Source organism: Ixodes scapularis, unplaced genomic scaffold, assembly GCF_016920785.2.
Source record: "Ixodes scapularis isolate PalLabHiFi unplaced genomic scaffold, ASM1692078v2 ptg000005l_1___fragment_1__unscaffolded, whole genome shotgun sequence".
Lineage (NCBI taxonomy): Eukaryota > Metazoa > Arthropoda > Arachnida > Ixodida > Ixodidae > Ixodes > Ixodes scapularis.
In genome coordinates this window covers 2,449,388-2,465,672 of record NW_024609885.1, presented here as the reverse complement: position 1 = coordinate 2,465,672, position 16,285 = coordinate 2,449,388, and the positions used below count along the sequence as shown (strand labels likewise).

The 16,285-nt window shown below is 52.9% G+C and overlaps 1 long non-coding RNA gene across 1 annotated transcript; it reads left to right on the top strand.

Moving 5' to 3' along the window:
• Nucleotides 1-11,764: 11,764 nt before the first annotated feature.
• Nucleotides 11,765-12,555, top strand: LOC121833868. Its single transcript, XR_006076906.1, has 3 exons — nucleotides 11,765-11,975; nucleotides 12,298-12,386; nucleotides 12,468-12,555. It is a non-coding gene; the product is annotated as an uncharacterized LOC121833868 (long non-coding RNA).
• The last annotated feature ends 3,730 nt before the right edge of the window (nucleotides 12,556-16,285 follow it).

The window sequence follows — 16,285 nt, the reverse complement described above, 5'->3', positions numbered from 1 at the left end:
ACGACTTCGCCGACGCCGACGGCGACGCCGCTCAAGCCGGGAACGGGCCCCTAAGAGCTGCGCTCTAAAAAAAGTTCCACAGACAACCGGAAGCATTCTGTGTGTTCGTCGTTTCGCGTATCGTGGGACTCGCGGGGACGGCGATGGCAGCGGACGACGGGCGTGGGACCTCTATTTCAGAACTGTCGTTCGCGGTACCGGCGAATTCTGTCTACCGTTAAAAGAGAAATTTGGGACTGATCAAAAGAATTGGTATTCATCCCGTACGACACGCCCGGCCACCAAGCCGATTTGCACGAAAACGTCGCCGAGCCGTCGCTCCCTTCTCGTGGCTGAAGACATCGCTCGCGCAAACGTCAAGCACGACGTGTCTACTTCGAGTTGAGTATGCACGCGTACGATTTCTTTACTACGTGAGAATGTCACCAATGCGCGGTGCATCCCGACTTCGACCCAGGAGTGCTTTTGCTAGAGAAAAATCGACAGCAAACTTTCCAACTTACAGTTTACCGGCTGAATTGTTACTAAGGAAAGAGATCCACCAGAAAAGTGATGCCCCAGTAGCTCAGTGGGAAAGACGTCCGGTTCACACGCGGTAGGACCGGGTTCGATCCCCCGTGAAACTTTATTTTTTTTTCTTCAAACAATTTCTGATGTTTACATATATATATATATTTTTTTACAATCATCACTGAAGAAACAAACTAATGTTGTGGACGATACTTCGCTGATTTAAATGGTATGGGATTTCCGTTTTGACACCTGCGAGCTCAATGTAATCACTTTCCACAAAATGCAAGGAGCATATAAATCAGGTAACGTCCGCTTTCCGAGGTGCCCGTATATGTTCTACAGGAATTGCAGCCAGCCGTTGGTCCCGATCCCATTGATCTTTCGGAAACTCTGTCGCACAATGCCACTTTTTTTCGGATTCAGGAAATGTGAGCCAGCTCGTCACGCAACATCTTGGGTGTATTCTTTTCGGAGCCGATCATGGAAATTCACCACGGGCACTCACTACTCATCTCCAACTCCTCAATGTACAAAACAACTCATCTTGGAGTACAGAACAACGAGCGGAACAAACATAACTGCAAAACAATCGCACGGCGAGCAGTTCCCGCACGCCCCATCGCACGCTGCATGTCCTGTCGTCTGCTACCGGAGAGGAGAAAAAAAAAAAAAAACGCACGGTCGGGTGTAGCCACGTGACTTCCGCCACTCACTCTCTTCTCTCCACTTCTCCGACCTCCGTCGGGTTTCGGTTTCGGTTTCGAGGAGTTGCGTCTTTTGGCTTTATTAAAAAAATACGCTACTCTGTTGCAAAATATTAATCGGGTAGTCCTCCGACACCATAATGAAGCGCCTGGCAAAAAATAAAAATTTTTTTTGGGGGGGTGTCAGTGTCCCTTTAATGCAATGCATATTGCCGCGCGCAGGGTCACGGACTTGTAGAAAGTTCTCGTTCATTCTTGCTTTGGACATAACTATCGTTCATCCTTGTTTTTGTTGTTCTAGAAAGTGCTTGTTCATTCTCGCCCCGAGCGCGCTACGCTCGAACCTTCTCCGCCGAATCTTCGAGATAGTGACTCACTCTAGATAAGAGGCCGCCCGCGACCTTGTCGAGTCAGTTTCGCCCCAGCGCTCGACTCCGCTGTCTCGCCGACCTCGACGCTCGCGACGCTTTGTTATTATTTTCTATTCTCCTTTTTGTTTTCGGCACAAGTTCGCCACATTAAACGTTTATTTCTTCCTGTTTATTTATTGTCATTCTGGTCACCACCCGTGACATTTTGGTGGAGGTGCGGGGTACCGCATGCCTGTACAGCGTTCCCCTCCAAGATCCCGCAGTGCAAGTCCGGTACCAAGCCCAGTGAGAAGACCACTCCCCGCGGAACCCGAAACTCGGACCAGCCGGCGCATCAAGGGAGAGGATCCTGAATACGGTTTGTTACTGGACAAGCCCAAGCCGAAGAAGACGACGATGGCCGACCAGGCGCAGGCCCCGGCTGCTCCTGCCGTCGTAAACCTGCCCGTCGCACCCAAAACTCCGACGCCGTTCCACGGAGACGCACACGAGGACATCGAGGACTGGCTGCAACACTATGAACGGGTGGCCCGCCATAACGGGTGGTCAGCCGAGCACTGCTTGCAGAATCTTTACTTTTCGATGGAAGGAACTGCGAGGCACTGGTTGGAAAACCACGAGGCTTCTTTGACGTCATGGGAGGTTTGCAAGCAAGAATTAAAGAAGACGTTTGCCTGCCAACACCGACGTGAGAGGGCCGAAGATCTCCTGCGAACAAGGACCCAAGACCTACATGAGAGCGTCACCAGCTTCGTTGAGGATGTTCTCCGCCTGAGCGCCCGCGCCGATCCTCAGGCTACCGAGGAGAAGAAGCTGCACCACTTGATGAGGGGTGTGAAAAGTGAGATATTCGGCGGCCTCATTCGCAATCCCCCGACAACCGTCGACGGGTTCGTCACGGAGGCGACGAATATGGAACGGGCCCTACAAGCACGCGCCAGACACTACCAGCGACACCCCGGCGTAACCACTCTGGCGACATCCGGATCCGACCTTGGCACCACCCTCCCCGGCATCCATGAAATTATCCGTGAAGTCGTCCAGGAGGAACTCAAGAAGCTCCTGCCCGCTGCAGTACGCCCGGCCTCACTCTCCATCGCCGAGGTTGTGCGGGAAGAAGTCCAGAGAACCTTCCAGAAAGAGGCTCCCGTCGTCGTGGCAGCCCCCGAGGAGCCCACGTTGACTTACGCCGCAGTGGCTCGACGGCCACCGCCTCCTCCTCGTCGCGCCTATGTCGCGCCGCCCCGACGTCAGTCTCCTGCGCCGCAGCACGACCGACACCACGACGACCAGGTCCAGTACGCCTGCCCGGAGCCTCGCGCACCCCGCAAGACCGACGTGTGGCGTACGCCCGACCGACGCCCTCTGTGCTTCCATTGCGGGGAAGCGGACCACACCTACCGCCGATGCCCATACCGACGACTCGGGCTTCGCGGGTTCCACCCGAACGACCCGCGACCCCGTTATGGTGAACGCCCTCGGGAGATCGACGAGTACCTGCGACGACCTCAGTCCCCCGAGCCTACGTCCCGCCGAGAGTTCCGGTCGCCGTCGCCACTACGTCCAGCTTCGCCGATGCACCGACCCCGACGTGAAAGCCTGTCGCCCCTCGCTCCTCGCCGGGGAAACTAGGCGCGGCAACCCCTGGAGGTGGAGTTGCCGAAGACGACCGACGCCAAGATCCTCCACGAACGTCGGAGGGCCCCCACTCGAACGCTACCAGAGATCGAAACCACGCCCCTGCAACGGTGTCCAGTAACCTAAACGTCGTCATCGACGGCCACGACGCATCAGCGCTCGTGGACACTGGAGCAGACTACTCAGTCTTGAGTGGGAGGCTCTCCCGCCGCCTTCGGAAAGTCACGACGCCGTGGGATGGACCTCAGATACGAACCGCCGGAGGGCACCTCATCACACCGGTCGGGAGATGCACTGCTCGCGTCGAGATCCACGGTGAGACGTGCCCTGTCAAGTTTGTCGTTCTGCAAGACTGTTCGAGGGACGTTATCCTCGGAATGGACTTTCTCTGCGAGTATGGCGCCGTCATCGAACTCGGAGCAAACCGGCTGACGCTTCGAAAACCTGCTCCACCACATGAGGACCCCAAAATGACGTCATCCGCGGTACGAGTCCTCGCAAACCATGTGAACCTACCGCCGCAGTCAAGTGTTTTCGTACCTGTCGGGGTCGATGAGACTTTCTGTGGCGACGTTTTGCTCGAAGGAAGCCTCCAGTTGCTTCTAGGAAGAGGGATCGGCATCGCAAGAGGCGTCACGGAGCTCCAAGACGGACGCACTACTGTCGCACTCGTAACGAACTTCCGACAGGAGGCCCAGCACCTTACGAGAGGCACCGCCGTGGGCCACGCCGTGGAACTCCCGGACGCAGCCGCAATCGCCGGAATATCAGAAGACCTCTCTTCGTGGCCACCTAAGACAACGCCGCCTTCGCAGTTTGACATCGACCCAACCCTGCCTACCCCACAACGACGACAACTCAGTGACCTTCTCGCCGAGTTCACTGAGTGCTTCTCCACGTCGTCAAAGGTGCGCCAAACGACCGTTGCGAAACATCGAATTGTCACTGAAGACAACGCGCTTCCTGTGCATCGGTCGCCGTACCGTGTTTCCGTGAAAGAAAGAGAAGTCATCCAGAAGCAGGTCCAAGAAATGCTCGATGACGACATTGTCCAGCCCTCAAGCAGCCCGTGGGCTTCACCGGTAGTCCTGGTGAAAAAGAAAGACGGGACTCTTCGGTTCTGCGTGGACTATCGCCGACTAAACGCCGTAACGAAAAAGGACGTCTACCCGCTGCCACGCATCGACGACACTCTGGACCGGCTGCGCCATGCCCGATACTTTTCGTCGATGGACCTGAAGACTGGGTACTGGCAGATCGAGGTCGACGAACGGGATCGTGAGAAGACTGCCTTCGTCACGCCGGACGGACTGTACGAATTTAAAGTGATGCCGTTCGGACTGTGCACAGCACCGGCGACGTTCCAGCGCGTAATGGACACCGTTCTTTCCGGCTTGAAATGGCAAAGCTGCCTCGTCTATCTCGACGACGTCGTGGTATTCGCATGCGACTTCGACGAGCACCTGAGACGTTTGCGAGCCGTACTACAGGCTATCCAGAATGCTGGACTGACACTAAAGCCGTCAAAATGTCGGTTCGCTTACGGCGAGCTCAAGTTCCTGGGCCATGTCGTGAGTGCTCAGGGTGTAAGCCCTGATCCTTCCAAGACATCTGCTGTTGCAGAATTTCCCAAGTCATCAGACAAGAAAGCCGTAAGAAGATTTCTTGGACTGTGCGCTTACTACAGGCGTTTTGTTCGCGATTTCGCCAAGATTTCTGCACCGCTCACGCATTTGACCAAGGACGACGTGAACTTCCATTGGGGGGAGGAGCAAGAACAAGCGTTCAACGAACTGAGGGAAAGACTCCAGTCGCCCCCTATCCTCGGACACTTCGATCCATCAGCGGAAACGGAAGTTCACACGGACGCCAGCAACGCCGGACTCGGCGCGGTACTCGCCCAAAGACAAGACGGAGCAGAGAGGGTGATCGCTTACGCAAGCCGGGCACTGTCTAAGGCAGAAAAAAATTACTCGACGACCGACAAGGAATGTCTCGCTGTCATCTGGGCGTTAACCAAGTTCCGCCCGTACCTGTACGGGATCCCGTTTCGCGTTGTCACGGACCACCACGCTCTCTGTTGGCTCGCCAACCTCAAGGACCCGTCAGGACGCCTCGCTCGCTGGAGTCTGCGACTGCAAGAATTCGACGTGGCCATCGTGCATAAGTCTGGCCGCAAGCATAACGACGCCGACTGTTTGTCTAGGGCCCCAGTCGAATCTCCTCCCGAAAGCACTGACGACGACGACGACGCCTGTTTTCTCGGTGCAGTTACAGATGCCGACATGGGAGCACTTCAACGAGACGACCCGGAACTTCGCGCCGTGATCGAACACCTCGAAGGCCAGGGAAGTTCAGTTCCGAGAGTCTTGGCCCGAGACTTGTCAAGCTTCGTTCTGCGGCGAGGTGTGCTCTTCAAGAAGAACTTCGGAACGAGCAACCCTGCTTGGCTGCTGGTTGTTCCGGCCAGCCTGCGAGAAGAAATCTTTCAAGCATGCCACGACGACCCGACGGCTGGACACCTTGGCTATAGCCGGACGCTCGCCCGGATTCGTAACAAGTACTACTGGCCGAGACTCCCGAAAACAGTCCATCTGTACACAAGGTCGTGCCATGAGTGCCAACGACGTAAGAGGCCTCCGACGAAGCCAGCAGGACTCCTGCAGCCGATACCTGCCCCAACTAGGCCTTTCCAGCAAGTCGGAATGGATTTGCTTGGGCCGTTCCCAACATCGACGCAAGGAAATCGGTGGATTATCGTCGCGACCAATTATCTTACACGATACGCCGAGACGAAAGCCCTGCCATCGGGAACAGCCGTGGAAGTCGCCAAATTTTTCGTCGAGTCCATTCTCCTTCGACACGGCGCACCTGAAGTACTGATTACAGATCGCGGGTCATCCTTCATGGCCCAGCTGACGCAAGAAGTCCTTCGTCTCAGCCACACCAGCCATCGTCGCACCACGGCGTACCACCCGCAGACCAACGGGCTGACGGAGAGACTCAACAAAACCATCGCCGACATGATTTCCATGTACGTCGACGTAGAGCACAAGACATGGGACGAGGTGCTGCCGTACGTCACGTTTGCGTACAACACAGCGGTTCAAGAAACCACGGGAATGACACCGTTCCAACTGGTACACGGCCGAACGGTTACCACGACGCTCGACGCCATGCTGCCTCACGTGCCAACCGGTGATGTCAACGACGACGCTCAACTCATCTCCCAGCGCGCGGAGGAAGCTCGTCAACTGGCAAGAGTCAAGATTCAAGACCAACAGCGAGTCGACGCACGCCGGTATAACCTTCGTCGCCGGGACGTCCACTTTCAACCCGGAGACCGGGTATGGGTTTGGACACCAATACGTCGTCGCGGTCTCAGCGAAAAACTTCTGAAACGCTATTTCGGACCCTACAAGATCATCCGACGCCTCGGCGATCTGAACTACGAAGTTCTACCCGACGGAACGCGCCCATCTGCAAGACGTCAGCCGCGACCCGAGGTGGTGCACGTCGTTAGGCTGAAGCCGTATTACGAACGATAGAACTTTCCACTCTCGTCGACGGGTGAACTGTGAACTGTGAACTGCGACTCGCGATTCTGCTGCCTCTTTGTTTTGGATTTGTTTTTGTTTGTTGTTCTTCGTTTTGTGCTGCATCGGGACGATGCACTTTTTAAAGGGGGGGATAATGCCGCGCGCAGGGTCACGGACTTGTAGAAAGTTCTCGTTCATTCTTGCTTTGGACATAACTATCGTTCATCCTTGTTTTTGTTGTTCTAGAAAGTGCTTGTTCATTCTCGCCCCGAGCGCGCTACGCTCGAACCTTCTCCGCCGAATCTTCGAGATAGTGACTCACTCTAGATAAGAGGCCGCCCGCGACCTTGTCGAGTCAGTTTCGCCCCAGCGCTCGACTCCGCTGTCTCGCCGACCTCGACGCTCGCGACGCTTTGTTAATATTTTCTATTCTCCTTTTTGTTTTCGGCACAAGTTCGCCACATTAAACGTTTATTTCTTCCTGTTTATTTATTGTCATTCTGGTCACCACCCGTGACAATATCTCTATAGCCCCCAGAACAATTCTTCGTGGGGCAAGTGACTTGCTCATTCACATTGATAGGCTTAAGAACAGATGCCCAGTTGACATCCGTAAAATAATAGTGCATTTAAATGTAGTCGCCTGCCGAGAAATTACTATACGAGGTGTGAGGAAGGCATCTTTAGAAAGGAGGAGTGCAAACTGGTGAAATACGGGAGAACACTACATCAAGTGCAGGGTGATATATATCTTCAGGGACCAATGGGGATTGACTCCGGACGATGGAAACGCGTTCCATACTAGAGAAACATGAATCTAAAGAATTCTCCTGGTTGTTAAAGGGGTACTCTGGCGATTTTTTTAGCTGCCTCAACTAACTATATTTCCTGACTCCCCGGCCTTTACCCTTTCCGGTATGCTATTTAGTATCACGAAATTCATAATAGTTATTGCCAATGCGGCAAATGAAAATGGTGCAAAAACCAACATTCAAACATACGCGCACTTTTCAGTGCCGTGACGTCAGTGGCGGGCAGGCTTGCCAGTCGAGCGAGCAGTCTAAAAAATAGAATATGCCAATCATTTGTTCCGTGCTGGAGCACGGGGATTGGAGCGAGCATCCAAAGCATTCATTTGACACCATGAAACTGCTTCGAATCAGTTGGGAACAAATTCTACAGTCCAAAGAGTGAACCCCTGCACTTTAACTGACGTCACTTTTTCGTTGTTGCCAGTAGAGACTTTCAGTTTGAGAAACACGGTGAGGACCAAAATTGTAAATTCTATAACTTCGTGAAAAAAAAATTATTTTGACCTAATATTTGGGATACTATTTTGGCGATGTTGTTTGGCGAGTTTAGCAAAATTTCAAGCCAATCGGGGACCATAAAGAAATCGCCAGAGCACCCCTTTAAGAGCATAATTGTGCTGTCTGAGATCTAAAAACGATACGAAGTTCAGTAGACGGCTGCATTTCTGCTTGCAATAAAAGTTGTCAGTGTGAACATTTAAATTTGTCCAGTTAATACCTGGAGCGTTAAAGTCCCCCATTATCAAAAGGTTGCACCTATACAACTCTTTCACTATATTCTCAATGTTACAAGACACCTGATGAGGTGTAGTTTGAGGAGGGAGATAAAACAATCCGAATAAAACACCCGCTTTGTGCACTCGATTTCAACCGATAGACACTCAGGGGACCCCTCTAAATCCTCGCGTCTTTTTGAATTGTACCGCCTGTCAACTGCAATCATCACACCACCTCCTATGCTACCTCGCAAAAAAAAGTCACGATCGCGATGAAAAAAATTTCAAAATAGGGCGGAAAGTTATCTTCAGAGCTAATGGTGGGACGCAACCAGGTTTTCAAGCAAGCACATAAAAGAATAGTTAAATACAGTAACACGAGAAAAGAAACACTCGGCCTTCGTCCGAAGACCACAAAATGTTTTGATAAGACAGCCTAGTCTTACTCATCAGTGTTTTCTGCAGTGGTTTTTGGCCACTTACCGAGATACTTTGAGCAAATCATCTTGAAGAACAGCTCTGAAGGGCTTGAATAAACCCCAGTCAGCGCAACGGTTCGAGCCCTCGGGCATGTGGACATGGGCATTGAATGTGCCGTTCGCTCGTCATGTCCGTCACCCTTGGAGGCAGGCGGATCTTCGAGCATACATTGATTGAGTAAAATTATATGCACGGGCGCGTGCACGTTGACTGGAAATTGCTATGCACACGACGTTTTGAAACTCGTATAAAACGAATGGTTAGAACGAATTTCCGAAGCGGTAGCGTAGCTAAGTGGCAAGGTGTCTGCCTCATACGCAGCGGACCCCGGTTCGGTCTGCAGTGTGGACTTACTTTTTTTTTTCTCTTTTTTCTTGAACATTTTATTTTGTCGATATTTACTACATTTCTTTTTTATGATTAACACTTAAAAAAAAATGTTGCCAACAAAATTTTGCTGAACTAAAGGGTATAAGACTTCCTTTCCGGATGTGCAATGAAGGAAAGCAGGGCTTGGGTTGTCAGCTGGACGCCGCAACGCGGCGTGTACGGAGGGGGGGGTGAGTGGGTTAATGCTTTTGCACTTAGCAGCCACACACTGTCGCTGTGAAGCGGCGTGAACGCAGGTTGGGGGGGGGGGGGGGCGGGGAGCTTTACTTATATCGATTTCCACCATGCCCGTAACATTTGCGCCTAGAACCGAGAGGAGTCGGACACCCACCCAACGATTCCGATGCTAGAGATGCCGCGGATCTCCCAGCTCCAATAGTCTGTCCTCTTGGCAGCCCGAGGGGGTGAGGAATCTGAATCTGCGCATTCCTGGCTGTCAGCCATGGTGAACTAGAAGGCTGGAGGCCCCCGACACTCTGCCCGAGGGCAGACACGGGCCACGGCAGCCGGTTTCAAAGCTGCGCCGGCCTCCGCTCTCCTCAAGCCTGTGATTTCTGCAGGGCCCGCCTTTACGTCATCGCACAGTGAGCAGACGAGCTATAGCGAACCAGAATAAGGCGGGTAGTGGAAAAAGCGGCGGCCTCCATGTGAGGCACTTTGTGTAGAATCTATCAGGTGGCACTGGCGTTCCATCCCGGACCACTTCTGCCGGCGGCGAGCCCGTTCGAAGCGTAGCTGGTTTCAACCTTAGTGGTTCATTACCACGGCCTGTATGTGTTTCATGGATGTTGCAACGTCTATGAATTAATGTTTAAAGTTTATTCGCGCAATGTAGCGATTTTGTGTTTTTGGTACGCTGTAGTGTTTGCCCTGGCTGGCTGGCTGGCAAACGCTCCTCCATACGGACCCGTCTACCTGCCTAGTCTTGCAAGGCACCCAGAGTATCTTGTCTTTTTGGAAATAAAGACCATAATTAGTATTCTGCTTTGATTTTCAGTTATATGCCCATAATAAATGCGTGTACCACTTTCCTTTGTTAAAGAACATGTCATTGTGAAAAATAATTGTTGAAAAGCTACACTTCCATTTGGAACGTGCTGAACGAAGGAAAAGTCGGTAAAATACTCGTAATCATTGCGGCACTCTTTGTGGCACTATTTCTGGAGTGTTGTAGCGTTCGACTTCCGCCGTCCGCCGCAGGTGATCAATCAGACGACTCTTTCCTTGGGGTCAAGCGGGGTTTATTACCATGACTCCTGGATCCCGACCTGGCCAAGACTCGGGACAGCAACTCCTGTCGGCCGCACTGGCCACCCCTTTTAAGCCCGTGCGTATGCAATGGGCACCGGGAGCCGCCCCCCCGCTAGTCGCCGGTTTGGCCGCCGTGTGGCGGGCCGAGCGCCCCACACCTCTCCCCCTTAGAGGTCGAGGTCTAAGATGGCCTCCTCGTGGGCCGGGTCGCGGAGCAGATCCGGGCGGAATCGGCGGAGCACCCGGATGGCCTCCGCGACTTTCAACGGGCGGGGAGCTGCCGGAGGTGCAGCAGGAGGTGGTGCGGCTCGGCGAGCCCAGTCCGCGGCGACGCGAGCTTGGTGCAAGGCGCCCGCCAGGTGGATGGGGTGGTGCAGCTCCGGCACTCCGCAGACGGGGCACAGCAGGCATCGAGGCTCAGGCTGTAGAAGCTCTGTCGAGCCTGCTTCCTCGCCTTCATGAGGGCCTGAAGACTGATGTTGGATGAAGCTCTCCTGTCGTCGCCGAATCCACCCTGGAGGTCGTGGAAGACGTGATCTTGCGCGAACCGTCGGAGCAGCGCCCCTGTGTAGATGCGCAGTAGGATGGATGAGATGGTGATGGGCCTGAAGTCTCCGCCAGTAGTGGCTGAGCGGGACTTGGGTATGAAAACTCTTGGCCACCTTGAGGTCCTCGGGAAGCATAGCGAAGGCCAACCAGTTGGTGAAAATGATGGCAAGAATGGCTGGTGGAATCTGGAAACCTCGTTCAGGGTAAGGCCGTCCGGGCCAGGGGCAGTCTTTGCGTCGGTGTTCTTGAGCACTCTTTGGAGCTCTCCTTCGGTGAACGGCTCCACCTCTACGTTGAGTACTTGTTCGGATGTTATGAACCCGTCAACCGGTCTTGATGGTGTAGACATGAGAAGGTCGTAGACCCGGTGGAGCTCCGAGAAGAGGACTGCTGGGTCAGCCCAGTCCAGCCCCAACTCGTCGACGAGCACCTTAGGCCCCAGACTGTACAGCCGTTGATGTTCTGCATAGCCTTCGTTACGGCGCTGGTTACGGTTCTTGGCTAGACGACGCTTCTTTTTCTTGCTGCCCTCGGTGCCTCCCCTCTCCCCAGGTCCTCTCCTATCTTGATGGGGTCCAGCAACCCTTGAGCGATGGTGACAGGGGTTCCTGGTGCGGGCTGCAGACGCACCCAGGCAGATCCGGCGTCGTGAACGCGGACCGGTTGAATAGGACCCGGCTGCTTGTGTGCCGCCGCCTTGAAGGTCTCCAGGATCTCCTTGTAATGGCGTGTATTTCGCTGCCCTGTGATTCCCTGTGAGGACTGGGTGGTGAATACCTTGGCAAAAGCAAGGTTCATATGAGGGTGGTCCTTGCAGGTGATCTCTGCCCTGGCCAGTGCCGTCAGTTCCGAGACGGTCCACCGCGCGTTGAACTCTGCTGGTGGAAGAGAGTTTGCGGTGCCAATGTACGTGTGACCTCAGCGATGATGGATTTAGCAAAGGGACCAGGAACGATGACAGTTGGCGGGGTGTCTGGCGAGGGGCCACAAAGGGATGAAGTTCGGAGTAAGGGTGAGACATCCTTTCCCCGTCGCGTGCCGAGCTCCCTGCGCATCGCCTCTGCGCACTGGGGCATCAGACGGTAGTCCCGGACGCTCTGCCATGTTCTTCTTAGCATCAATGCAGCGAGCTCTTCGTCACTACGCATGCACAGAGAAGCCTGGAGCTTGCACAGCACGAGTGCATGAGTGTCCCTCTCTGTCCAGGGCCTTGCCTCCGGTGTAGGGGGGATATCTCGGGGGGTGACCGGGGTTGGAGAATGATGTATGGACTTCTCGCTTCACCGCTGTGGTCTTGGCGTGGTGAGGGGTGATGAGGGTATGTCCGTCTGCAGGCCGGAGGAATCTTGCACTGATGGCAGTGGTCCCCCTGGAGTGGCAGTGGGGGGCTCACCATGTGCAGGAACCCTGGAGTCCGGCCGAGGTAACCTGCTCCGCAGCTGTTCTTGCTGTAGCAAGTCCCTGTACAACTTCCGCCCCCTGATGCCCTTGATGGTTTGCCAAGGTACCCCTGCGTACCCCTTGGCGAGTTCTTTGTTGGTAAACTTCATCTTGGCGGGCATCGACAATTCTTGGACCGCCAAAGTCCTGACGTCCTCCGTGGTCCAGTCACCTGCTGGTGGGAGACGCAAAGCAGGGGTGCTGGTTGTGAAGGGCATCGACATGTCTGCCCTCTTGGAGTCCCGGGAGAACTCTGGGTGCTCCTTCTCCTCGGTGTGACTTGCAGGGGAAGGAGTGGAAGCCTGCGGAAGCTCGTTGCTGGCCACACTGTGTGAGTCGGCGTTCGTCACTACGGTTGAAGTGGGCGATACTAATGGTTTCTTCCGACACCTTGTGTAATGAGACGACATGGAGGTGCTCTTGGTGTAAGTTTTGGCGAGGCAATAGAAGCACCTCCGTACGAAGTGACAACTATGAACATGTTCGTAGTGCCCCCCAGAGAGATGCGAGAAGTTAGTCGTTTGTCGCACAGGTGGCAGACAATCTCCTCTGAGGGATACAGCCTCTCAAAGGTTTGCTAACACGCTAGGTGATGGATGAGTCCCTGACATGCTGAAATAAATAGGAAAAAAAATATGAAGCACTATTCCCCCAGCCGCTTGCGACACAGGGTATTTGTATTTAAGTGTAGGCTGTGAGGCCGAGAGGGAGAGCCTGGTAATGTGGCCTGTGCTGTACAGGCCACAGTAACTTGTTCAAAAGGTACAAAGTTCCCTAGAGCACTAGATTATACTAGTCCTGCAGACTACGCCACTACATGTAGTGAAAACCAGCTAGTGGTGCCCTGCGTAGCCCCAAAGCGTAGATCCGATCCACAGGGCTGCATGCCGAAGCACAAAAAAAAAACACCCAAAAACCATGTTTATTGCGCCAAAGTGCCGAACTGCGCTTGATTACGAACAAAAAACCTACAAATGTTGCTAAAAGAAAGGAAAGGAAAGTGAAAACACGTTTTTCTCTGCTGCTAGTCTAACAGAGGTGGTGAAATCCACGGGTGGAACGTATTGCCCTCTGTTGATGGCCGGCGCAACTAAACAAAGTTGCATGCGCTCCCAGTTCGCGTGCAAAGTTCGAACTGGAAACCGGCAGAGCTGCCACGAGAAAAAAAAAGGATGGCAGTGGGACCAGGGACTTTTGTGCGTGGTTCGACGCACGGAGACTGAAAAAAAAAATGTTTAGTGTAGGAACCAGCGGTCCACTAGCGCCTAGCACTAACTCCAGCAGCCAAAAAAACGAGTGACCGTTAAGGGGTGAAGAAAGCCTCAGCGGCCGGCTGCTCACACGTTTGGAGAGGTGCTGAAACTGCGCTGGCGGACTTGAGAATCTTCCAAGAGCAGCGGGGGGTACCCGGCGGTGTCCGGGAGCACGCAATAGTCGTGGAGGCGTGCGGACCTGGCCAAAGGCGCGATCGCCGGGAACTCGGCTCGCTAACCAAACGCAGCCGAAACGAAGCTGACTTTCTGTTTACCCACAAAATACCCAAGGCATTTGGCTTTTTTTTTTTTTTTTTTTTTTTAACGAGTAGGACTTGTGCACAAAAATCGTTTCCTCGCCCACCCCTTCGCAGAGGCATCAGGCTGATCTTTGGCATGAAGTCTGGAAGTCCTTATCCTCTCCAAGGGAGAGGGACCCACCAATAGCCCCATGGCAACACACAACCGCCGGGGCGCTTCATCGCCCGTGCACCACGGAGGTCATCTGCTGATGCCGACGAAAGCACCTGACCCCCCCCCGAAGGCAAAGTATAGTCAATACCTTAAAATCCTGTCTACCAAACCCAAGATTGGTAAGAGCTGCAGCACTTTTTGGCGACCAAACACTTGATATATATGTGATAGTCAAACTAGTCACAACCGGTGCAACACTATTGGCCCCTTTAATAATATCCAGAAGCTCTGGAACACTATAGTTTGCACTTTCCGCTCATGTGCGGCATCTGGGGTGGAATACGTACCCACCCCCTGTGTATCAACCACAGTCATCTGACTACCTCCTGCAATAACGAGGTCTGGCACATATTTCTGTGTTGCGGTGTGGCACTCGGGTTCTACCAGCACCTCCCATCCCTTTTCTTTCAGATGACCAGGAGCATACTGCACTAAACTATCATGTCGTTTGATTCTGGCACTGTGCGTGCAGAAGCAATTTTGCGTAATGTGTCCCAGTGACTCCGCGGAGTCACAACCGGCCCGACGAGTCAAGACGTCCCGACCCCTTTTAGTCCTAGTCATGTGAGGAAGCGCATTTGCCCTCGTCTTTACCAAATCAATGAACCTCTTTCCATTCATCGGACGTGTACCTTTTCCAACCCACACCTGCGAAGACGGTACACGTGAGCACTCCTTCAGGGCAGCACCGTCTGCACTCTTGTGCCACTCTCTCGCCCAAAACCTGGATACAGCACCCCTAGATCGAAGCACCTTGCCCTTAAAGATGAACGACCGTTCTAGTCAATCTTTCAAGTCGACCATGTGCGGCAGCTGCAAGGCCACGGCGCACGCAGGATGCGATGACGTGCCCAGTGCCAACAATCTATGCAGTGCCATACCTGGTATGGCGGTACGTAAACAAGGGGCACCAAGAGAGTCATAGTTACTCCCGCCGTTTATTCTCGCTTTGATGAATCTCCTCACGTTGACATTCAGAGCACTGGGCAGAGATCACATTGCATCAACACCGACCGGAGGCCATTGCAGAGTGTGTCGGTCATATCGCTTTAGGTTCCGTCCACAGGGACCAGCAGCCATCTCCCCCTTTCAGCCTTCTCCTCCCATTTACACATAATGCCCCTTTAAATTGAATATAAATTGGAACTAAATTTATTGGTAGCTCTCGACTGAATTCAAACCCATGTGCCCACAGTTTGGAGCGCGGTGCTTTAACCACTCTGCCATCGGCAAGAGTTCATAGCCGCTTCCAAGAGCGGGGTTTTATATCCACGGTTTTCTTTTTCAGGGGAGCACTAGCAGCACTGCCAAATTTCTGAATATGGCACATAATCACGTAACATTATATGACCACATAAGTTGCCTAATCACGGAGATTACGGGATCATGTGTCACCTAAGTTCAGGCCTAATTAAATCATGCAAGTGCTAAGTAGGCCATGATTACAAAATGATAACCAATACAGTAAAACCTCGTTATAACAAAGTTGAAGGAGCGGTCGTAGTTATTTCGTTATAACCATTAGTTTGTTATAGCCAATGTCCATTTCTCCATACTATTAGCAAGCAAGGGGAATTATGATTGCTTTGTTATATCCATTAGTTTGTTATATCCCATTTTGTTATAACGAGGTTTTACTGTAGTGTAAGGTTACGTATCGCATGTCACGTAAGATTAGAAATAAATGGAGCGTGCAAGGCTTAAGTAGGTATGCGTTCTTACTCTTCCTTAGCGGATGGGAGTGAAGAATGCACGAAGCAAGAGGCAGGCAGAAGATGAGGCTGAGCAGCCATGAACATTGTGCCCAGCAATCCCCATATGCACAGCACGCACATCATGTGTATGGTAGAGCTTGACACATTTTGTGCTTCTAAGGCTTTGACAGGATAGTCAAGCTTGGGTAACTTTTTTAAAGTGCAGCTTTTAGACGCCCGTTTCCGGGTTGAGCGGCGTCGGCATTGGCGTAAACGCGTGTTGCATTATGAGACCTTTCCCGTAATGACGTCACACTTGAAGTCTAGCTCAATTTAGCAGAAAAAATGTAACGGAAATTTTTCTGCTAAATTTAACGGGGAAATCGACATCACGTGGCCTCAACACCAATTAAGTTTCCCCGCTGAATTTAGCGGGAGAGTTTCGGTAAATTTCCCGCTGA